This window comes from Talpa occidentalis, unplaced genomic scaffold, assembly GCF_014898055.3.
Source record: "Talpa occidentalis isolate TD23 unplaced genomic scaffold, MPIMG_talOcc4v2.1, whole genome shotgun sequence".
Taxonomy (NCBI): domain Eukaryota; kingdom Metazoa; phylum Chordata; class Mammalia; order Eulipotyphla; family Talpidae; genus Talpa; species Talpa occidentalis.
In genome coordinates, this window is record NW_026555331.1 from 131,335,406 (window position 1) to 131,361,363 (window position 25,958).

Consider the following 25,958-nt stretch of genomic DNA (forward strand, 5'->3'; position numbering starts at 1 on the left):
TTGAGAATCCATATTGATTTTTAGTAGAAGTTCAAAGACCAGGTAAGTGACCCCTGTATAGCCTCTTCCCTGCCATCATAGCTACTTCCTTCATGTAATTATAATCATGGTAGGGCTGGTAATCATGGTTGGGGTGGTTGTAATCATGGTTGTAATCACGGTTGGGGTGGTTGTAGTCAAATGTGTGATAAATTTTGTCTACCTGGTTATTTTGTGTGTGCTCTGCATAAGGTACATTCTGGTAGGTGCTACCATGCAACCCAAACTCTGCACATTTTGATTTCTCTTCCATCTGTCTATCGTATTCCTCAATTCCATTCCCCCTTGTCCCAGATTTTTCATTCATCCTTCCAGATCATTAATTAGCTAGCCAATGAATAAACCTTAATATATCAATACATAAATTAAGCCTCAGTCATTTCTCCTCCCCGATAAAGTGGATAACCCAGTGTACCAAAAAAATGTGGATAATCCAGTTCACTAGGAAGATATTCTTCACTACTGTCACTGAAGGCCCCTTCTGAATGAGATTTTAGCACAGCCTACTGTGGTGACTTACTCATGAACCAAGCTGAAATTCTCTCTCTCTTTGTTATCTAGTCATCGGAGATGTCCTCAAGGGGCAATAAAGCTGTACTGAAAGAGGTTCCCTTGTGCAATATTGATGAATGTCATGGGTGTCTAGGTTACATGCGCAAGCAGTTTGTATTTCTCAGTAACGTTCGTGTTTGATCCCACATGTACACTTTCACTATACGAGGGATCGTTATCAGACCTGTCCAACTTTATGACTCAGTGAAGCTGAGAAAACCCAGTTAATGAAGAGTAGTACTTCCCACATTGTCTGTTGGTATTCCATGTCAGGAACTCTGTCTTTGCCAACATTCAGTAACAAGTCAGGGACTAGTTTTCAAAAGTGTATGACTCTCCACTGCAGGTGGCATAGCCTTGTTAGAAATTTCATGGTCCACGTTATAATTGTCCTCCAGCCAGTCCATTCCTCTCAAAGAGGCTGACATTCCAGTTTATGTAGGTAAACATTTGAAAAATGGTTCCACTGTCTAAGCCAGAAGACATAAGTGGTATATCCACTACAGGTAATGGGGACATCATTGCCCACGGGGGAAGGAAGACGATTCAGGCACAAAATCCAAGATTACCTTTTGTTTTCTTGAGCCACTTCCCTTCTGATAAGAGTTGCCAAAATTTCAATCTCCTAGGAGTCGGTAATGATTAATGAGAAATACTTTTTTTAGAGCATGTTTATTCACTCTTATGGAAGGAAAATAGAGGAAGCAGGTTTGGACATGAAGGGAAATATTCTTAAACTGTCAAAATGAAGAGCTCAAAAGATTTCTAAAGAGGATCTGTGAAACAGAGAGGGTGTTTCAGAGCTATCTTGTTTGGAACAAAGGAGAAGTGTTTTTATATTCTTATCTTATTAGTCATTGGATGTAGGCTTCTTCCAGACTAAGCATTAATTTGAGAAAATAAATTATTTTTCAACTAGGCAATCTCTAAAGGACCTGATGACTGAGGGATATTTTCTGGCAGCAATCCCAGTAGCTGGGGGCAATAAATCCTTTGTTAATAAAGGGGGATATGGAAAGTTCATCACATTGTGCCCTTTTACATGTGTGTTGGAATTTTATTATCTCTTATTGCATACATACCTCAGAAAATTGTTTGAACATATTTCTGATTTTTTTTTCCTTGCTCAGGTAATTAATTTTGCAAACATTTTTTTTCTGTATGTTTTTACAGATACTGTGCTAGTTCTTTTCTTTTGAATTTCTCATTGAATGAGTTTTTTCCAGTCCAGGTGTTTAGGGAGACATGGTTTCAACATTTTGGGATTGACTAATTTTCACAATGCAAAAATCCTCTTTCTCAGTAAACCACAAACACTCACTGCTCCATGCAAAAGTGGTTTGATTGTATACGTTTAGTGCAATTTTATTGCCTTTATTTTTTTCTAAAATTTACTTGGTTGCAACGGTTTCTGTCAACATCAAACTCATTTTATGCTTTCTTACATCTCAATCTGTTTTGTCTTCATTTTGTTTTGCTTTTTTTTTTTTTAACCCTTAGAAAGCATATTTTGTGATCTGGTGTTGGATTTAGCACCTAGAATGTAAAATTTGTCTCTACTTCCTTGTATGAATATCTGAATAAACATCATTGCTTATGGAGGTCCTTATCATTATTATGGTTTTATCAAAAATATGTTTGAGTGTTTATTTTTCTCATACTAATGCCTCTGAGTGATTTTTAAGAGGAAAGAAAATGTTCAAATTTCCAATGCATGTAAATTCAGCTGACCAATACATGTGTTAGAATAAATTACTTTTTTTTTAAACAAATGTAATCGAACTTGCAATAGATGATTAAAATAGGTTGGGGAAAATTGGCTTCCTTACAATAGTACTTAGTACAATCTATTAACCTAGCATTTATCCTAGTGATTTTTTATAGCCTTTGAGAGACTCATACTTAATGCCCCAAAGTGTATGCTGACATTGTATAGTATTTTGCTTTCTATTATATATTCTAGGTGTTGTTGCTGATTTATGGTAACACTTGATTTTTGTTAGTTGAACCTATATTTGATAACCTTGTTGAATTCTCTTCTTTGTGACAAGTTGCTGTTGATAATTAACATTTCTGTGCAGATTTTTTTCTTCAGAATAATACCTCAGTTACTCTTTTTTTTTTTTTCCTGTAAGATTGTGTTGAACAATTGTAGCACATTTAGTGAATGTTGAATGGAAGAGGGCATCCTAGTATCTTTCTGATTTTTAAAGGGACTACATGTACATTTATCTATATTGTTTTCTGTATGGTGTTGGTAGGACCTATGTTAGATAAAGGGAATTCTCATGATTAATTCTGAACCTTATAAAATATTTTGTGATGCTTAATATTATCAAAGGGCTTTTTGACCTTAATTTACAATTTATATATTAATTTATTAATGGTAAAACACTTTAACAAAAGTTTTGCACTAAAATCAATTTTTCATTTTGCAGATAAAACTTATATGGGCATGAAGCATTTTAAAAATACAAAGATGGAGGAGTTAGGTTGTATAATCATTTGGAATTGTGGAAATTCTGATCACAAAAGAAATGACCTTTCTTTTATTGTATCTCAATACTAATTTTGGAATTTATCAGTTAATGAGTAAGGCAAGTCTTCTGTGTTTTCTTTTTTAGTAAATTGTGTATAATCTAGTTCTTTTTAATTTGGTATTTATGTAAAGTAATGTTGGAAAGGCATTAAAGATGTGTGTGGGAAGTGCGTGTGAAAATAGGGGTGGGAGAGTGAAATTCCCTATTTAGCATTTCATTAACTGTCTTATTTATTTACTTCTATTTTGCCAAGATTGGTATTTTATATTTTTCCAAAAGAATATATTTACTTTATCTAAGCTTTCAAATTTATTACTATATTATTTTCTCTGTGTTAGTGTATGTATACTGAAGTGTGTATATATATACACACACATACATATATTCATTTCTTTGTTCTTTCCATATATATTTTATTTTATCAAAATTAGTGCTATTTTATATTCTATATTTTGTATATTATCTTCTTTCTTATATAAATTGTCAGCTTTTGTTAGAGTTGTGTGTGAGTTGTCACTTTACTCCAAAGAAATATCTTTTGGCTTTGTTTGAAGTTATTAATCGTGCAGATCAAATCTACCTTGTGAAAGGTTTCTGAAAATTATCATTTTTAAGGATCTTTCAACCTCTCTTACTTCTTTTATGTTTGCTGTATGATTGGTGTGTGAAAGGGAACTAGGAATCTGACATCTTTTCAAGATTCAGCAACTTTTTAGCAGCCAATGGCAGGAAAAATATCAAAAGGTATTAACAGGACAGGTAGGATAGTTGTAAAACTGAAAGGCCTCTGCTATTTTACTTTATTTTATTTTTAAAGATTTATTTATTTATGCATACAAGAAATGGGGTACAGGCCAGAGGCGCCGGGGGTGAGAGGATTCACCAGAGACAGAGCGGGGTACAAACAGGCAGATTGACCGAAGTACACTGCTGAAGGGAGCAACGGGCGAGTCAGGAGTGGTCTGCTGCACCATGTGGGTAGCTCCCTGGCCGGGAATCGAACTCGTGCTGTGGTGGCTGCGGATAGCTTCATAGGTTGCGTCCCAACCCTTACGCCACCTGCTCTCTGCTATTTTAATTCACTTTTAGTTGTTTGTGAAACAGTAATCAAATAATGTAATCAAATAATGCTTGTGTGAAGGATGTGATTGATTGATTGCAGTAACGTTGTGCACAATGCTATATATGATTCAGCAGTATGGGAACACACATCTTCAGATGTATGTCACCACACCACACCCAACAGCAAAGCTTTAGTCTTCTAGCAGTCTGATTGCAACTTAGATTTTCTGTTCTTGAAATGTTTAGAGGAATTTACAGGATTAGGTTTAATAGCTAAATGTTGTCAGGACTCTGAGCCTTGTCTTACTTAACTTTAATCTATTGTTTTAGCTTTTACTTTTTTTTTTAAGATTTATTTATTTATCTATACAAGAACCGGGGTACAGGCCAGATGCATGGAAAGGTGAGAGGATTCACCAGAAACAGAGCAGGGAACAGAACAGGCAGACTGACTAAATACACTGCTGAGGGGAGCAGCGGGCGAGACAGGAGAGGTCTGCCCCGCGATGTGGGACCCTCGGCCGGGATTGAACCGGTGCTGCAGAGGCTGCAGACAGCTTCACAGTGCTGCGCTCAATCGCCTGTGCCATCAGGGGAGGCCATTTAGCTTTTACTTTTAAAGTGCATTTAATTCTTACTGTGTGCCAGGTTGCTTGGTTAATTTACATTTTTAACCTTCCTTGGAAATGTATGAGATACATCATGCTATTTCTCCCTCACAAAGCATTGTAAGAAAGAAAAGTCATTACTAAATTTTTCTAGCTAGCTTTGCTTTTATTTCTCATGGACTGCAGCCCAACCTATGAAATAAGTTGCTTTTTCTTCTCTGAAATTAAATCGTCTCTACCAATACCAGAAAACATGACAGGGTTCTATTAATAGGTTAAGAGGAAGGAGAGTAGAAAGAATAGTCTTTAATATAGAAACTTTGTGGAATAATTAATAATATGGCAAGATTAGATTAAAAGCCCATGATAAGGTATAGGAAAAGATCTATTACATAAATTTCTTGGAGCTACATAATTGTTATTATTAGTATTATTCAGCTTTATATAAGTAATAAACAAAGCTATTTTACTTCAACAGTTTTGTTTTCTGTGTTTTAAATAGACTGGAAGGTTTTAACAAAAATGAGAAAAATTAAAAAAAAAAACCTCTCTGAATTACAAAATGGTGTTATATTGAGCTTTGTAGTCTGAAAATATTTAAGAGAAATTTTGTGTCATAAATAAATATTGAAGTGTACTAGATATATATAATGGGGCCCAGACAAAAATCAGTATATTTCTTGACCATCAGAAAAATTAGTTTTAATGGGAATGTGTAAAATTGATCCTAAAATATTTTCCACTGATATTTTAGAATTGTTAAAAAAAATTCTAAAAAACTATTTTAATTCCATACTGTGGAGTATGAGGGCTAATTAAATTGAAAGTATAATGTAAAATTGTTTGGAGAAAATAAGAAAGACCTTATGGAAAAACATTTTATTTGAAGATGTCTTTATACAATACATGCACTTTATCTTGTAATAAACTTTAATTAAAATAATATATAGGGCCTCCCTGGTGGGGCAAGGGATTAAGATGCAACCTATGAAGCTGTCTGCAGCCACTGCAGCATGAGTTCAATCCCCAGCCTGGGAGCTACCCACATGGCAGACCTCTTCTGTCTTGCCCGCTGCTCCCCTCGGCAGTGTGTTTTGGTTGATATGCCTGTTCTGTTCCCCACTCTGTCTCTGGTGAATCCTCTCACCCACTCTCTGCACCTCTGGCCTGTATCCCAGTTGTTGTATGCATAAATAATTACATCCCTAAAAAAATAAAATAATATAATATATACATAAGCAATATAAAATATACATAATTTCATGGATGAAAGGTATTTTTCAAGATGATGGCAAAACTTGAATTCTGTAAAGATATAGATTTAATTTCTTAGCTTACAATGAAACAATGCATTATCATGGAAATCCACAGCGCTGTGGAGTGTTTTAGCTCTGTGATTTTGCTCATGCTTTTTCTCTATACATGACCTTACCACATTTCCTTCTTAATTTTAAACTTACAGCTTAAATATAACACCCTCTTCCTTCAAGTTTCTTCCTCACTTATTCTATTTTAAATGATTTTTTTATTTCTTTTGGTCTATTCTGTTTCTTAGTGGTTTGTTTGTATCTTTCAATGAAAAATATACACACAAATACACTTAGAACTATTTTCTCTCCTACTAGAAACAAGTCTCTCTGAGGATAGAAATTTAGTCTGAATTTTCTCTGCCTCCTAAAACAGTTCCCTGATGCTGACTGACACTTACAGAGTTGGATACAATGTCTTTTTGTTGATTTAATGCAAATCATGGATTTAATGGCAGCAGAGTTATTTTTTAAACAGAAGCACATAAAAACAATAGTTTCAAAAAGTGTTGATTAATGCATGGTTGGCAATTTTGTTGAATTGTTTAGAATGGTTTTTTGTATCAAGTATCAGCATCCTTGAAGGAAAATATCCATAAATTTCTTATAAATCTTCAGAAAGAATTTTTTTAAGTAGAACTTTCAGTTGAGAAGATGAACTCAGTGGCTTCTATATTATTTCCACTTTGTTAAGATTATGGAATTGCTTCATTCTTAAATACTGTATTAATAAAATTTATGATAACTCAAATTCATATAGCTATTTATAATATCCATAAATATACCATAAAATAAGTTATAATCCAAAGAAATCTGTACCATACACTATGGATTTGTTAACATAGTCAAGGTAATTCCTGAAATTTATGTTGATTATGTGCTTCAGAAGCATCTGGACATCTTGATAAAAATAAAAATGTTCAGAATCTACCATTTGACATTTTAAATCTTTGGGATGTGGGATGAAGAGTCACCAAACATTTTACCAAGTTACCAGCTGATTTTGATGCACATTGCCATTGAAGCAAGAAAGAACTAAATATAATTTTTGACTATTACTTACCACAAAAAAAAATACTTAAGTTTCAATGTAATAGTTTTAGAGTTATGCAGATGACAAAAGACTTTCAATAGGCTGGGTTGGGGGAACTGTAACATTTATAGAAAAGATTTTAAATCAAGTGAAAGAAAGTGACAATTAAATGCACATCTTGTTGCTGGGAGGATGCTGAAGCCATGTTTTAAAAAAAAATCAAGATTTCAAACTTACTGTACAGAAGAAAATTTTATTTCTTTGGATTTATCACTAACAAAGTTACTGGATAATTTGTTCACAATATGAAGAAAAAGTCAAGGTCCATTAATATTGAAAGAGACATTTGAGTGAGAACATTTAGATGGATCAGTGGAGTGTTTCAGAGTTAGGCTATTGAAGTTATACTAAGTTGGCAGCTCTAATGTTAGAGAATTAAAATGATCTAGATTTTGGATGAAAATTACTGTACTTAGAGCCTTAGAGTTTTTCATTCCTTGTGGTTGGTAGACAAAGATTATTCAACTTTTCTCCTACTTTGAGTGGAGTAGGTTGATAAATCCATGAACTTTAATGTTGGGAGGACCAAACTTTAATAAAATAAAGATGGTTCTATGTTTTCAACTGGGACACAGGTACTCAGACATTTTGCCCTAATTTCCCAATGCTCTCACTACATAAATTCATTAGCAGGAATCCCATGAGGACATGTAAATTTATCATTTAGTCATTTCAGGTTTGGAATGTTCTCTGGTGAAGTAAACTGCATGAGAAACTGCACTCATGCTCAGTGACCAAAGAAGTTGCCAAAGAGTAATTTGCCTTATCCAAGGTGGTAATATTATTGTCTTGGACCAGCCCACATGGTGATAGGTTCTTTTTCAAGTGAATTTGCTTCTTTATTAGGTTGCCATGTTTGTAGTTATCATTGTAGTTCATGAAGATAAGCTTTGCCCTTTATTAGTAACCCTGGTTTCTTCGTAATGAAAGATTGGGAAGCTTGTCCCAATCTACAGGCATCTAGTAGGAAAGTGCTGATTGCAGAATAAAAATGTCATAAGAATTTTAACTTTTCCTTTGATGAGATAATATTTTCCTTCAGAATCAGTGAGTAGTTTGATAGTTGCTACCTGAAAGATAATAATATTTTAGTAGCATTATCCTAGGACACTTTCTAGTCCAAAAACTCGAGGAGAACTAATACTAGAAAATTCTCATTACTGAATACCTTAATCAATGTGATATTGGTCCCTGGTAGTTTGAATTCTAACAACATGAAGAGATGGGTGACCCAAATGAAAAGCTTATTTTATCACTCTCTGTATTATTTCCAAGACTTTTGTTGTTAAGGATTCCACTCTAACGTGTGTACTTACTTGGATATATCATAGAGAATTAGTCAAAGTCCAGATGTTGATTATGTTTTTTATAGTATTGTAAGGTGACAATAGTCATAATAGCAATATATGAGCTCATGGCCAGTGTTTTTTCTTTGTTAAGCAGTGAAAATTTCTTTTGACAAGAGAATCACCAGGGGAGTATGGCCTAAGATACTGGTTCATGGCCTGTCCGATCTTTTTTCTCACCTGTGATTGAATAACACCTCATAAAAGAAAAGCAATTTCCTTGATGCAAGCTATTATTAGAAGATAATTAATATTAAAATATATTTGGATTGCACTTGAAGTTATTATACTTGGGTTTGTCTAACTCACTCTTAACATATTACTGTGGAGCAGAAATATCTCCATATCAGTGCCTTTAAAAAAAAAGAATTAAAATACTATATGATTCAGATATCTCACATCTGGATATTTACCTTTAGAAAATGAAAACACTAATTCAAAGTGACATATGCACTCCAATGCTTATCATAACATTCTTCACATTATAACCAAGAGTGGGAAAAAACTTAAGTACAAAGGAGTGGTTAGAGAAGGTCTGGTATGTACATATATGAGTGTGTATGTATGTATGTATAGTATATACACATATGTTGCATATATGTATATACACAATAGAATACATACAAATATACAATATATACAAATAGATAAAATGCTATCATTTACATGACTGGAAGACATTATGCTTGGTGAACTAACCAGGCAGAGAAAGACAAACACCATACAATTTCACTCATATGTGAGAGATAAGGAAACAAAATTCAGGAATAAAACAAAATAAAATTATTAAGAACAACAACAAAAATAATTACCAGAAGGGAAGGGGGTCCACTTAATGGTGATGGATGATAAATAGAATTCTGATGGTGGACATACTGCAGTATATATAAATGCTGATCTATAAAGCTGCATACCTGAAACACATATATTGTTATAAACCAGTATTATTTCAATAATAAGAGGAATATCTGCATATTAGTCAGTTGGCTTAGCTATAGTATCTTTCTTATTTGGTGAAAAGATCATTGTATTTGATTTCTTTTAAAAAAGAGAAAGAAATAGCATTGTCAAATGATAGACACTAGTAACATTGTCATTATTAAAATATCAGATACCATTGATGCAATAAAGTTCATCTTTATATTTAAGTCACTGTAATGCACAGTGATGCATCATTAAGCACTGCTTTTTTTTTTCCCATCAGCTGTGTCAGAATGGTAAACTGGGCAATAAAATAGCAGAGTATGCAGTCTGTGTTTAGTCTGGTATAACAAACACGATTTTGTAACATTTATTTTCAGCTGCATGATCCCGGAAGGCTTTGGAAATATAGTGAATTTTAAAGTGCATAGAATCTACTGTTATAGTTGTCACTAGTAGGCGCTATAATAAATACTCCCATCTAGTACATTAGCACACTAACACTGAACTTGAATAATGGTGAGTATCCATAATAATTATGCAGTTGAATAATAAAGTAATAAACTTATTTCAAACTCCCCTTAGTATCAACAGTGTATGATATTAGTTCTGAATCAAACAGGGTTATTTGTTTATTATAGTTGCTCTTAGATTCAGGTATTCTAGATTGTCAAAAATTATCAGTTTCTTGGAGTAAGGAATCATGGAACTTCATTGTTAAATTAGTAATGTCTCAGGAAACTTGGACAAGCTGGTCATACTATATTATTAGTGAGATAGGTCCTAATGTTTATAAATCCTGGAATGATAGCCTCTTTCCCAATCCTTTACAGCCTATCTGAACTTGAGAGTGGGTATAATCTCGGCTTTGGATTTAAAATATTATTTTTTTGTTTCAAGGCAATAAGACCTGAATAAAGAGAATCTCATGGAGGTGCATTGGTGTAATTCTCTTGAAATACTGCTGAATGCTATGGAATTTAAAAAAATAAATTATAGTAGAGTAATGATTGACAACAGTTGCATTTTATATGGTGTACCATAATTTAGAAAGACGTTTTGATTGCTGCATCTACAGGTTACTTTCCATTTCATTGTTATTAAAATTCCTACAAATAAAAATAAGTTTTTGATACTATTTATTATGATTTATTTCTGGATATATTATGGAGGAATAAAATTATATAAAATGTTTATTGTTTTGTTAAATTGTTATTCAAATACTAACTTACTCTCCCAAAAATATTTTTCAGTAATGCCACAATATGAAGGATTCCTAATTATTCATAATTTGTGTAAGTTTTACTCTTTCTTCTTACTTTAGATTAAATGTTAAGAATATTTTATATTTATCTATTTATGGTATATAGATTATATTGCTGGAACCATTAATATGGCCATATTTTTTGGCTATTTTAGTGGTTGTGTTTAATTTCACCCTCATAAAAAATAATCAGGAATTAATGAATAAATGAACCTTGAATTAATATTCCAAAAATAATTTGTAACATGATTTATCATGTTTAACTTATGTGTTATATGAAAAGATAATACTATCCTAGAATTATCTCTTTGACAGATTGATTTATCTTGTGTTCTCTGTGTTTTGAAGCACAGATATTTTACTGGCAATTCATTCATTAATTTGACAAGGCCTACTTCTCAGGTGGATGACATAAGGGCGGTGCTGTGGATATATATAAATTAATAAAACACAGGCTCTTCCCTCAAGGAGTTCTAAAACCAGTAGGGAAGAGATGTGAAAATAAATAATCACAATACAAGATGAAATGCTAAGTCCTCCCAGAGGAATGTGAAGGCAGACTTCAGGATAACACTGATGCATGCATTGCTTCTATCTAAGGAAACTGTGTGAGTTAGCATTGGTGAGGATTCTAAGAGTCAGTGGAGTATTACTCTTTTTTTGAAACAATAATTCTTGTTGCAGCTCTAAAAAATAATAAAATATCATCTCTTAAAATTCCAATGTAGCAAAAAATATTAAAAGCATCTAATTTCATATGTTATCAAGACATGAATAAAATATTTGGGACAGTGAAGCAAGTTTACAACAAATCCTATTTATTCATAAACATGCAATAAAGCTGTAATATTAAGAGCTACCTTTCTGATTCCTAGATAATTTTAATGGGCAGAGATTTGGCTTTTGCCTGTGTGGTGCTGGGGAAACTGTAGTGGGAATACTTAGGTCTGTGGATTTGGGTGGAAGTAGAAGAAATTGTAGCTGGATAGCAGGGGCATCAATATCCTGATTAAATGATTCTGTCAAAGAATTCCATCCATCTCCCATGAACACAGCAATTTCTGTATTTATAATTTAAATCAAAATCAATTCTTAAAGTTGAGTTTTATTATTTGAGAGTATTTTCGATTGAGAATCAGGAGACTGGGAATTAGTCTTCATTATGAAAACAATGTAAACAATTGGTAGGATGAACTTGGTAAATCCTTTTACATTACATAACAGATTTCCTCTTTGTTAAAAATAAAATAAATTACTTGTTTCCTCCATGCCATTTTAACAGTGTCTAATGTTTTCTTTTTCTGGTCAAATCCTAAATGAAATATAAATTTTATGATTGATTTTACTATATGTAAAGGTCATTTAATTGTTGGAAACATTCATGCTCAGTCATCATAGTATCAACCAGTAATTGTCTCACATAAAGTGCTTTGTTTTCTACGAATCTTTCTTCCCTTTCCCTGAACCAATTGCATTCTACAAGTTGAATTATTTGTCTTCTATTTCTATTTGATGTATTGTTAGAATTCAAGCCCAAATTCAACTGTTACTGTGAATTATTTTTTCAAGGAATAATTACATGCTTTATTTGTCTTTTAAATACAACTATATAATTATTATAGAGACTTATTCTGTGTTGAATGCAGGTGGGATGTAATATAAAATGCACCTTCTCTGAACAAAGAGAAAAAATGTTATACAAATCACAGATGTAATTACTAGGTGCAGGTGTACAGAAAGAAAATGATGGTCTAGTCACAGTCTCATTCATCTTATTTTGAGTCAGAAATTACAGTTTTCCTAATGAAATAGGTGTCACTTTAATTTGCTAAGTACTTGATTGGTTGAGTAATGTTGTACACTTCTACTTTTGTATTGAATGGCCTGATCTCTGGGGTCATTTTCTAGAAAATGCTGAGTTGTTCTTTATTTGTTTGATTTTGAAACTGTTTGTTTTGAAACCATATATATATATATATATATATATATATATATATATATATACTTTTTATTTATTTTATAATTATTTTAATTGAGGTAATGTTGGTTTATAATCCTTAGTCTATTACCTGTTCCATATTATCAGCTTAGTGTTGAAATTTTGTCTGGAACATGAGGAATAGGTGACTATGGCTGCAGGTATAGAACTCACTTGTAGGTCCCTAATGAGGCAGCTCTTGGCAGTGTGCGTCACACTGGAGGTCCATGGTATAGTATAGGCCATGGTATAGGCCCATATTTATTAACTATACCCATAGTTGATACCCATGTAGTCAGGATACCCATAGAGTCAGTAATGGCAACAGAATTCAGTATTGATCAGTCCATGCATACCTCCCGTAGATGCACTTCAGTTCATGGAACTATGTTACCTGATTGTAAATTGACATTTTAATTATTTAAATTACTTTTTTGGTAGATTTATTTATATTGCTTTAGTCATTTTATTTATTCATTTTATTTTATTTTTTAAATTGAGTTAATTGGTTTAAAACATTATATATGTTTTAGAGGTATAGGTTCACACCTCTCTAGATGTGTGTTACCCATAACACACTCAATATCAGGATACCCATAGTTCTCCAACATAGTTAACTTTGAAAGAATTTCTTGTCAAACCTTTACAATTTAAATGTGTTTTACATATGAATAACATTTTGTCCTAATAAAATTGCATTTATATATTTCAAATACTTAAAATTATATATAAACAATTTTCCCTATAAGTGGAACACTCCAGCATACTTTGAAAGATTTATTTTGTAAAAAGCATGATATGTAGAGAGCTCAATTATGCTATTTATACTGTGCTCTGCCAAGTTTTATTATAATTAGAATTTTAGTGAGTAGCAATCCCTATGGGGTTTTATTTTCACTTTCAAAAATTCTATTGAAATCTCATTGGTTTATATCATTGCTAGTATTTTGGAAGTACAGTTTTTTTTCCTCTCTGAGTGACCTGTATAGTTCAGACATGAGTATCATTTACACATATCAAGTAATTGAAACCTAGACAATTTTCTCTCTTTCAAAACACAGATCTATGGGCCTCCCCGCAGCGGTTGAGTGCCGGGATGCAAAACTGCCAGCAGCCTCTGCAGCACCAGCTCCATCCCCGGCCCCTGCAAGGGTCCCACATGGTGCGCAGACCTCTCCTGCCACCCGCTGCTCCCCTCAGCAGTGTACTTCGTCAGTCTGCCTGTTCTGTTCTCTGCTCTGGCTCTGGTGAATTCTTTCACCCTCCTGTGCTTCTTACTGTACCCAGTGCTTGTATAAATAAATAAATAAATCTTAAAAAAAAAAAAAAACTATACTCAACTAGAATTAAAGCAAAACAAAACAAAACACAGACCTACAGTAGCTTTTACTTTATCAGTTCTAAATGTAATTATCAAATGTATAACTTACATTTACAATTGCATTTGAAATTTTTCAGTAAGAGATAATGATTAGAAAATTTTTGCCCAACTAACTCTATTTTTATATAATGAAATTATAACATTTTATATGGCATAATATTTTATATGACCACAGACAGAACATTATATTGAATATATGATTCACTAAATTTGAGGGATAAAGGGACTAAATTTGAGGGATAAAAAAATATCTTTGATGCTATATTTGAATATTTTTGCTTTGTTAGAAAGCATTAACATCCCATGATTGAGATTCTGAAGCCAGCAATGTCATTCTTAAGTGTCTGACTTGTTGTTTTTGCTTATGTAAGCATTATTTTTTGTATATTGCACTAGAATACAAAATTTGACCAGGGTATTTTGCAAGCTAGTGTTTATCTATTGAACTTTGGTAACTGCTTTATCTATATGTTTGTGTAGAAAGCCAAAAAACAAAAATTTGACTCAAGCCTGACTCACCTTTGTAAATTTGTCTGTAATGAGTACTAAAAATTACCTCCAAATTACTTAAATGGAATTAAATAGAAAGATTCTTCTTGGTGTGTCAACACAAAATACTTACAACTTATTTCTATGTTGGAAGGCATCAGAGAGGAGAAAGTAGATATTAATGTAATACTTTAAAATATAACCAGTAAAATGTAGACTGTGACATGGTAAGCAGGCAGTTATATATGCTATTGATACTTATGTACCTTCATTACCAAAATAATTAATAATTGATTTTTGTCTAGAGTTTAACTCCATTATTCCTAACCAAAGAATTATGTCAACAACAACAAAAATTAAATTAAAAAATAAAATATAACTTTCCTCAGCTCTTACCCGAATTGTTTATGTAATACTAACGATCTACGATAGGAACTGTAATTTCTGTCAAATTTATGTTTAAAAGTAAATATATAAATTATTCAAGTATTAGATTGGTACTTGTATGCCTGGAATCTCTTTTAAAAAAAAAAACCTCTCTTACTTTGTTTATTTTTTATTTTATTTTATTTGTTGAAGGGGAAAACCAAAAGGTTTATTTGCAAAGTCACCCAGAAAGGATGGAGGGAGGGAAGAGAGAGAGAGCGTGAGAGAGAGAGAGAGAGAGACTCTACTTTCTTCAAATGAAAGTTTTTATTAAGGTAACATTGCTGTACAACAGTCTATATGTTTCAGAAATATAGGACCCAGTTCACCCACCACCAAGGTGCTCATAGTCCTCCACCATAATCCATCAATTATGGATCCATCAATCCAATCCCTCCCATCTTCCCTCACTACTCTCCCCCTCCCATTCTGGTAGTCTCAGTTTTATAGACACATTGGAACCTCTTATAAAATAATAATTCTGGGAGATTGAAGGACTCTGAGTAATTCTTAAGATATAGATATCATTAATATTTAGTACTTTACCATGTTGTACATTATAATGCACAACAGTAAGATAGGTCAATAAGATAATTATAGATATATGTCTAATTAAGATGCATGGATATTGTAAAATGTTGGTTTAATATAGCAATCTCAAAATGAAGAGTAAGTTCATTCAGTTGTTGAAAATGTGGTCTTCCTAATAAAAAAGCACAACCATTTTGAAATTTTAATGTGGAGTTAATTTGTGCAGCTGTTTCCATTAACAATAATTTGCCGTGTTACCAATTCTTCAGCAAATTAACAAAGCTTTTTTTTTGTAATTGTTAGTTGTTAAAATTGACATTTATCATAAAGTGGCCATTAACATTTCTTATTAGAAATATCAAATTCAACATATTAAATTAATTTATGCATGCATACTATCTACATATACCAATCAAATCACAAGTTTTAGAAGAGCTATGACTGAACTACCATGTTTTGTTGTATATTTATTTTAAAATACAACTGAGTAAATTTGGACATAATTAAGGCAAAGGAATATTTTGTTATATCTCTATATTTTCATTACTTCTTCAATTACTTTTGCTTTTGAATTTCAGTATTATAGATTATTTTGAAAATTTGACTCTTTTCATTGATAGTCTTAACAAGTTCAAACATGATAACTGGACAGTAGTTTTTTACAACATACCCAAAATCTCACAAATTAACTGAAAAAGAATTTTATTTTACTTTCACTTTATAAAGCAATATTGAATTATTATCACTGGCTCCACTTCAAGATACCCTTACCCTCTCATTGTGAACAACTATAAAGCTGGAAAAAATATAAAATATGACATTTTCTGGTACTGTGAAATAGGTAGTACAGGTCATAGATTCTTAAGAGAAAGGAAATATGTGAGCTTGGACTTTCACCTGGACACATTTTCTGACTAGATAGAAGGGATAGAAGACCAGCTATCTTGCTGACTTGAGCACACAGAAATGGAAATTTGAGGGTGTTGAACTCATTGGAATTTATCAAAGATTATACCAGAAATGAGAGTACTGCAAAGAAATCAGTGCCTAATGTCTGTATGATGTTCCTCTTACATTTTTGGCTGAAGGCTTGGCTGTTTATAAACTGAATGAAATACTATCAAGCTTAATTTATAACTTGTTACAGGGCTGAGTGCTGAATAAACATACAAGAGTTGCATAGCTCTGGATTTCTGGACTTCCAACCCATTCAGATAAGAGACTACACTGAAATATTGGTGTTTATATGAGAAAGTAGAAAGTATGTGCTTTAGGAGTAGCGACTATGTACTAAAGCTTGGTTGACAAAACTTTTGTGTAAACTACTAGGTAGTAAACATTTCAGGATTCCATTTTAGGCCACATATCGCTATAGCAAATACTCAACTTTGCAATTTTTTGTGTAAAAAAAAAAAAAAGTTACAGACAGTACATTAAGTAAATAAGTAAGGACACTTAAGAGCTATTTTAAAAATATAACAAATCAGGTATTAAACAGAATTTGGCCTGTAGGTTGTAGATGCCAACTTCTGCCTCAGTGTATGTGCTCAGTCCTAAGACTGAGGACAGATCCTAAATAGATCTCCCTAAGAAAACATAAAACCAAACCTGACATGATCAGTAGAGTCCTCCAATAGTTTAACTGAGTTCCAGACAAAAATGAAATACTCTTTAAAAGAATACAAAATAATCCAGCTTCCCTCCGAAGTACACTCCACTATTATCAGCATACAATGAACAAAAATAGATACAAGCAAAGAATCAGAGAAAGTAACCTACAGTAAAAATAAAATAATATAAATAGGGCATTTGAAGATCCCCATGTTAGAATTAGAAGAGAACTTAAAAATGATAAAGAAATAATATATACAACTATTTATTTATTTATAGGAATAACAGTGTTTTTTAAATCCAGTTAAAGAATTCAAAATCATAAATCAACAACAGCTTATCCAGATATTTGAAAGTAGCATGTTATAAATGAAGAGATGTGAAATTTTAGCAAAAATGGGAGCATGTGTATGTATATATATGTATGCATGTATGTATGCAAGTAGAGATTTTTGAACTGAATATCCCAATGAAAATATTACTAGATAAATTTAGTAAATATCAGGTACTACAAATCAAAACTCAATGTGAGTGACATGAAAGACTTCAAAAGGAATTATTCAGTTTGATTATCAGAAATAAAAATCTGTGTGATTATATCAACTGGCTTAACATAGCTGCGATATTTGTGCCCAGAGAGCTGAGAAAAGGCCAGAAAAAATGTATTTGAAGAAGATATATTTGCTCTTCCTCTTCCTTCCACTCTCTCCTCCCCTTCCCTTTCTCCTCCTTTTCTTCCTCCTCCAATAAAAAGAGTAGGAGGAAACTTAGGATGTGGCAATGGCTATTCAACTCATTAACTATCTAATTTCTGCTCTAGAAATTTAGCACCAAAAATGTAAAAACAAGTCCCTTATTCCCCAGCAGATACATGCTAGTTGACCAGTTAAGATGTTTTCACACAAAAGAGCTCAAAATAAGATAATGTATATACTATAAAGGAAAACATAAACTTCTTAAAAGGATGAATACTTTGACACAAGTTAAGAATTTATTGAGATGAAATCTAGTTGAATCTGTTTCAAGATGAGAATAATTTCCTTAAGGTCTCCACATAAAGAAATAAGTAAGCCACAAAAAGCAATCTCTATGCTATTTTTAAAATAAGTAGCTATTGTTTAATATAATTTTAAGAAAATTATTTCATTTCACAATTGGAAATAAAACTTAAAACACCAGTATTCTTAGGAGCTGAAACACAATAACAAATTTAAGCTAGAATAAAAATGAGTGACAATTGATAATTTCTTGAGGCCAGATTTTGATAACTGTGGAGGCTTTAGGTACAAGAAGAGAGGGTAGGAGTTGAGGAAGGGAACCAAAAGCTGAATCATTTTTCTTTTATTATATTGCTTAGGGCCAGCCTGAGAAGAGTCATAATTTGGCATGCAGTTTTTGTCTCTCAGTGCCAGAGTTAGCTGGAGGACACTAGTAAATATTAAACCGTAAGACCATGTCTATCTTTTAACTCACAAAAGGAACAATAAAATATGTATGGGCAAAATGATAATCCTGTGCTTATTGTCCTTGCCAAGTGCACCAGCATTTGCCAGGTTCCTCAGGATTAATTTCCACTTGGAGAATTTACACCTGGTAGCTAAATGTTACCTAGATGACTATTGCATATTTAACCCAAGTTTCAGCAAAATTAATTGTTAGCTCACAGAAAGGAGAGTGGTTGCAGAGTATTCCTTTGTGGGCAGAGTAACTCTGCATGGAAACTATATTATGGAAGAAAATATTAAAATATGCAGTGAAATCACAATGAATTGTAAAGGAGAAGGAAAAATATTGCAGTAAATCCTTGAAAAATGTGCATTGTCTATTGTTTTACTTAATCCTTTCTGTTTTCAGGCAAATGTATTTCTTTTGTGGCTAAGTTGAGAGAATTTAATGAAATAGTAAAATGAAGGTAAAAGGTATTTTATATTGAGTCATAGATGCATATAGAATAGTACAGCGATTAGAATACCTAGACGGTCAGGGCCCTAGTTGTAGATGTTCATTTGCTTTAGTGACATGAGTAATAAAAAAAAAATGGATTAGCACTGAAAATATAGTAGAACTATGGGAATTATAGGTAGTCACTTCCACTGACCCTGCTCACTTCTTTGAGATTTTTTTTCCTAATGGAACATTTCTAAGTGTCTTATTATCTCACTCTCATTTGAATGTTTTTGTTTGTTTATTTCTCAGCAAGGAATAATCACAGAGAACCTTCTTAGTTCAATCAAAAACTTACTTAAGTACGGTTACCCTATTATTTTGACAGTTATGAAGTAATAGAGATTGAACATACTAATGTAGAAGAGAAATTAAAATATTTCTAAGATTCTCTTCTGTAAACAAATGGAGATAGGAGCATGGATATAATCATGGATATTTATGGTAACAGAAAGGAAGGTAGGATATGATGTCAGTAGGCAGGTAAATATAAGGAGGACATTTGAAAAAGACTTATTGCTTAGTTTTCTCAGTGGAGGATGTGAATATTTTTGAGTGCTAAGTTGGCAGAAGTGTTTAAGAATGTGTGAAATATATTTCTTAAAGACTAAATCATATTTGTTGAGAGTGTTCTGTTTCCTCCAGCCATGTTTAACTGTAGTGGGGTAGAAGGGAAAAGCAGACAATCCTTTTTTTTTTTTTCTTATGTAATTAAATTTATTTATTTTCTTCCATTGTTGTTCATTTTTGTATAGTATTTGAATTCTCCTCTCAGGTGTAGTTCTTCTACCACCATAGTCCCTGCGAACCATAACCTTTGTGCTCTTTCCTCCCCTATTTTGATCCCTCTCCCTCCCAAAAAATGTTTTATGCCTCAGACAGATAGTCAGTTTACAAGTTCTGTCTTTTTCCTGACCTTTTGTTCAGTTTCTCTGTAATCCACATATAAGTGAAACCACCCAATATTTACTTTTTTTCCTAATTTTTTAAAAAGATTTTTTATTTATTTTTATAAGAAAAGGTACAGGCCAGAGGTGCAGGAGGGTGAGGGAATTCACCAGAGACAGAGCAGGGAGCAGAACAGGCACACGGACCGAAAACATTGCTGAGGGGAGCAGTGGGCAAGACAGGAGAGGTCTGCTGTGCCACATGGGTATCTCCCTGGCCGGCCGGAAATTGAACCGGAGAAATAACCTACTTTAGAATTTGCTGTCATTGTATAATCATTTGGACCACAGATATTTAGACAAGACTATATGGGTGCATTGGTGGTGAGTATGGTATGGTTATCACAAGAAAAAAATACAAAAACAAATGTAAAAAAAGATAAAGCATTTTTTAGATTGCTTTTTTCAGATAAAAAACTACAGGTTTATTTAAAATCAAATTCTAACCTTGAGTATGCAAAATATAAATAAAATGTTCTTTTTTCTACTTTGTATTGTGCAACTATACAAAATTGAAGTTTGCTTAAATTTATTTTACATATTTATTCAAGTAAAAATACTTAGAGCAAAAATCCACTTGTTCTGCTCAACGCATTCTTAGGAATAAACTGTTGTTAAAGAAGTTAGCCAGGTAATTTTACCTGACTTAGGTCATAAATGTAGATTGGAACACAAAATAAATTTTCCTTAAAAGTATGCAGTAGTTTGAGAACTCTTTGTTGCTCCTTGGTACCTTTATAATTAACACTCACTGAGCACCATTGTTTAGGCATTAAAACATATTTTCCATATTTGAATTTCTTCTTTTCCCTCTAATATGATAATGGCTTTCAGAAAACAACAAGAATATAAGGTAATCCTTATACTGATATTGCATCAAAATCCAATTCAAGGGTGTTCTAGTCTTCCCTCCCACTCAAATCATGGATAATTTATAACCTGATAGACACAACTTCCAGTCAACCCCTTAGCGTTTTATAAGTACAGGAATATTCACGTTGAATTTGGAACCGGAAAGATAGACAGTCACAGACATCTATTCTTTGATTTGTGTTTTTAATTTCTTCATGGCTCCTGATGATCTGTTCAGAAGTCGACAAGTTGGGAAATTGACCATTGTAGCACTTTCTTTTTTTTTATTAAAGATTTATTTATTTATGCATACAATAGCTGGGGTACAAGCCAGATATGCGGGGATGTGAGAGGATTCACCAGAGACAGAGTGGGGAACAGAACAGGCAGATTGACCGAAGTACACTGCTGAGGGGAGCAGCGGGTGGGTCAGGAGAGGTCTGCTGCACCATGTGGGTTTCTCCCTGGCCGTAGGGGATAGAACTCATGCTGCAGAGGCTGTGGATTGCCTCATATTGTGGTGCTTAACCCCTTGCGTCACCAGGGAGGCCCCGTTGTAGCACTTTCTTGTCGAGTTCCTCCAGTCTCCAGGAAAACTGTGAAAAATAAAACAATATTTAATTATCTTTGGCAGTGTGGGCTTGGGATTTAAAAGTGCTCTTCAAGTGTAAGGAGAGGTGGCCCCATCTGGACAGGTCCTACTTCTGGGGCCAGAAGACGCAATACCCGGAGTGCTTCTCCTCTGTCTCCACGACCTGGTGGTGATGACTGACAGACTTGGAGGGTGATAACATTGGTGCAGTTTGCGGCAACCTGGTGCTCTGCTGGGAGACAGAGTTCAATGATCTCGTGGACCTGAGCATTACGCTCTTTAACTCACTGCCCCATCAAGAGTCTGTGGCCGCCACTGTGTCTTTTGTTGGCATCAATCTGAGCCTCATCTTCCCCTTGGAGCAGGGGTCCTACCAGTGTGCCATTCACTTGCAGCTTCAGTCCTCTGATCACAGCCGGGGGCTACCAGGGCAGCCAGGCGGTGGTCTCCTCTAACCCTGGAATTGCGTGCCCCTCCCACAGCGCCCTTCAACCGGGCTGGCCTCCACAGTGTGAGTCCCTCCATGCAGCTTCATAGTTGAGAGCCCCGAACCCTATTTGGACCCAGGGCACATGGTGCCACAGCAGCCGCAGCCGCCAGGTGGCGGGCTCCTGGGCAAGTTAGTAAGGAAGTAGCTGAGCTGCCTGGCAATGGGTACCGCCGCCTGAGTTAGCAGCTGCAATACCAGCGGTGACCACCCGGTGGTGGTGGCGCCCTACAGGGGCGGGCCGCTGCGCATGTGCAGCCAGACCAGGCAGAAGGCGTTCTCCTAAGGCAGCGGAGTTTGACACTATAGAGGCCCACTTGGGCACTGCACCCCTCTCAGCATTGGCCACAGGCCCTGTAGGGTAAGGAGGGTAAGGTCCTGAATGCATGCTTGATGGTGGGCACCTGGAATAGGGTGTGGGCCTAGGTAGATGGGATACACCTGGGCTAAGACTGGGCTTTTAAGGGCGGCGTCACGGGGACGCCAGCAGCAGCAGCAGCAGCAGCAGCAGCCTAGGAAAAGCCGAGAAGCAGAAGCGGAACGAATGCCAGAGAGCCCAGATAGAGGGAAGACTTGCTGGGGGCTGGGAGGCCTGCAGCACCCCTGCCTGCCATATGCCTGGTGAACCCCAATAAAAGACCTGCAAAAAACCACTGAGGACTCTGACTCCTCCTTTACCCGGTCTACATGGGATCAGAAAACCTGCTCAGTGGTCCAGTCCTGATTCTACAGGCCCCCAGCACATGACTTTCCCAGCCGCGGCAGCACATCACCTGGACTACTCCGACCTGGGTGCTGGCAACTGCTGAGTAGCAGGGACTGTCTCAGCCCTGCGCTTCCTTAACGCTGAAGTCCCCACCAGGGGCCCAACTCCACATCGTTCCTGAGTGACCAGGTGTACTCACAGGCCGCACTACCCAGTGCCACCCTGTTCCTGCAGGCCAGAGGAGCCCAGTCAAAGAGGGGGAGAAGGTCGTGATCCGGGAAAAGAGCAACCATTCGCAGTGGTGATTATGTGGCTGCAGCAAAACCTGCAACAGAAGGCTCTTCTGGAAGCTCACCTGCGACGCCATTCAGGTGAGAGGCCTTGGTGCTAACTGGGACAGCTGTGGGCGGGAATTCGATTTTTGTTTCTCCTAACAAGTGGAGACATACGTGAGTGAGTAAATTGTTTATTGATGTTTTTGTTCACTCTTTTTTTATGTGTTTTTAAATCAGCGTACTTTTTTTTTTTTTACTAAAAAGTCTAACAGAACTGAACCAGAGCCAGCTAAACATTTACAAAAGTTCATTGATTTTAATCATTTTATTCCATAAGAAAACACAGGATAACGCTCCTAAGCAAACATTAGTTCTAGTTCAGTTATTTTAAAAGTAGTTTAACCTAAAATCATTGATTGTTGCTATGATTGTTTTGTGAGGGCCGTGGAGATAATTCTATGGAAAATTCCAATTTAGCATAAGGATTAATTCATATGATTTTTTTTTTCTCTTTTGACAATACTCTACCTTGGACTGAATTTGCAAAAGTTTAAAGTTTATAGGCTAGATGAGAAATGGGCAGCGTCAACCTTGAGTTCAAGGCAGAGTAAGCTGACAGAGCTCTTAGAAGATAGTGAACCATGAGGTAGAGAGGGATTTTTGGTTTTATTTGATTTTATGCCAAAAATTCAGCAGGAATGTTTCATTGTAAAAATCTCGAGAGGAAAGCCAAAGGTGACTCTGAGTGTGAGTCTAGGTTAGTGAGTAAGAAACCCAATCAGGAAACTACTGAAAGCTGCAAAGCACTTTCAGCACTAGCACGTGCACTCTAGAGAACCTGCTAAGTATACTTCAGTTTCCTTCTTTTTCTTCTTAATTGAGATAACATTGTTTGACAACACTGTACTTGATTCAGAGGTATAGGATCATATCTGTTTTGACGTATGTTACAACACCACACTCACCACCAAGTCACCCCTAGCCCTTCACCATAGTCCCTTGGGTCCCTGTAGCGGCAGGGACAGAGCAGGTTCTCTATGATCAGAGCCCACGGGGTAAAGGTGGAGTGAGTCCTAGGAGCCCTCAGTGGCTTTTGCAGGCTTTTATTGGAATTTATCAGTTATACAACAGGCAGGGGGCGGGGTGCGGAGGCGAGTCTTCACTCTATCTGGGCGCTCTGACGTTGTCTTGTGGCCTTTTCGTCTCTGCTCCTTTCGCTCTGCTGTTCTGCTCTCTTTCACTCCTTTTGCTCTCTTGGCATCCTGGTGAAGCCGCCCTTATAAGCCCAGTCTTAGCCTGGGTGAATCCAGCTACACATGCCCACACCCTACTCCAGGTGCCGCCATCAGGCATGCATTTAGGATCACAAGGATCCATCATCAATCCTAATGCAGGAGGGCGGAAAAATCTGATAATTTACTTACCCTAAAGTCCTCTCATCCCCCCATACTCTCAATTCCCCTCACCTCTCTGGTAACCTCAGTTTTAGTCAGATTTCTAGGGTTTGTTCTTGGTTTGGTTTTGTCTGATTCTTGTTGTTTCTCTCTATTCCAAATAGTAGAAATATTTTTAATATTTTAGGACAGAATTTCATTTACTTGGCATTTTACAATTGTAAAAAATGAAAGGAAACAAAACATAGCTCACTGTTAGTTAGAACTGTGATAGAACAGAAAATGTTATAAAACAATGAGATCATATCGGAACATATAATTGCAAGAACTTTCTCTGAACCAACCTGATTGGCTTTCTCTCCTTTTTTTAACCTAAAAATATTCTCAAAACTGTAGAAAATGATTGTACCCCTTAGCTAATCATCTCCTATTCTGAATGTCTTCAGTATTATGTTTACTTCTTTTATACTGTTACAGGGCATTAACATTTATTTCTGTAGAGGGAAACTGTTCCTGGCTGCAGCTAACACTAACACAGACACTAGCAATTTGACATCTAACTGTCAGTTCTTCTTTTTTTTTTTTTAAATTTTTTTTTTTAATTTTTTTTTTTTTAATAGAGGCATGTTTTATTTATTTATTTATTTGTGTGTTTTGTTTATACATGCACTGGGTACAGTCAGAAGCGCGGGAGGGTGAGAGAATTCACCAGAGCCAGAGCGGGGAGCAGAGCAGGCAGAAGGACCGAAGTACACTGCTGAGGGAAGCAGCGGGCGGCAGGAGAGGTCTGCGCGCCATGTGGGACCCTCCTCTGGTGGCCGGGGAGCAGCCGGGGATCGAACCGGCGCCGCAGAGGCCGCAGGCAGCTTCACAACCCAACGCTCAACTGCTGCGCCACCGGGGAGGCCCCTGTCAGTTCTTCTTTAAGAGCAATGTCAATATGTCCTTTCACTTAGCATTTTCTCATCTAATCTTACTATTTTATCTTTACTAAAACATTTAATATAATTTTAAAACTATTTTAATTTTGTAAATGAGACTAGAGTATGTACGTGTGTGCGTGTATGCACATTCATGCACTTTAAAATTAACTCTGAAATTAGAGTTGGTCATCATTGATTTAGTGTTAGTACTAATTAATGGGTATATTATTTTATAATATATACTTATTTTATAGGCAAAATGACTGAATTATGTGAAAGCATTTTGCTATATTTTTAAAACTACAAAATTATAGAACACAAATTATACTTTTTTTCAAAAATACAATAACACTTTTTTTTTAAAGTTGGTAAGATACTCAATGACAGATTTTCTCATTTCCTTCCCTGGCACTAGAGAGAAAACGTACTATTCAGTGAAACCCTGGTACTTTGGCTGGACTCTGATACCATATGTCAAATTAATTAATGTAAAGTATGTTGCCTTTAAAAAAACACATATCTATTTTCCATCCTTTAAATTTATTAACTCACATATTCAGAATACAGACAGAAGTGAATCCTATGCAGTAATAATTATCATCAACAACTTAAACTCATCCTTAAACAAATTTACTCAGTCTCAGAAATGCCTGAGTAAACAGATGGAGCTGGCGTTGTGCCTTAAAGGTC

At 35.0% G+C, this 25,958-nt stretch overlaps 1 pseudogene; it reads left to right on the plus strand.

Annotated features, from left to right (window-relative positions):
* The first annotated feature begins 609 nt into the window (after positions 1 to 609).
* Positions 610 to 22,256, plus strand: LOC129145248 (Krueppel-like factor 4; annotated as a pseudogene).
* The last annotated feature ends 3,702 nt before the right edge of the window (positions 22,257 to 25,958 follow it).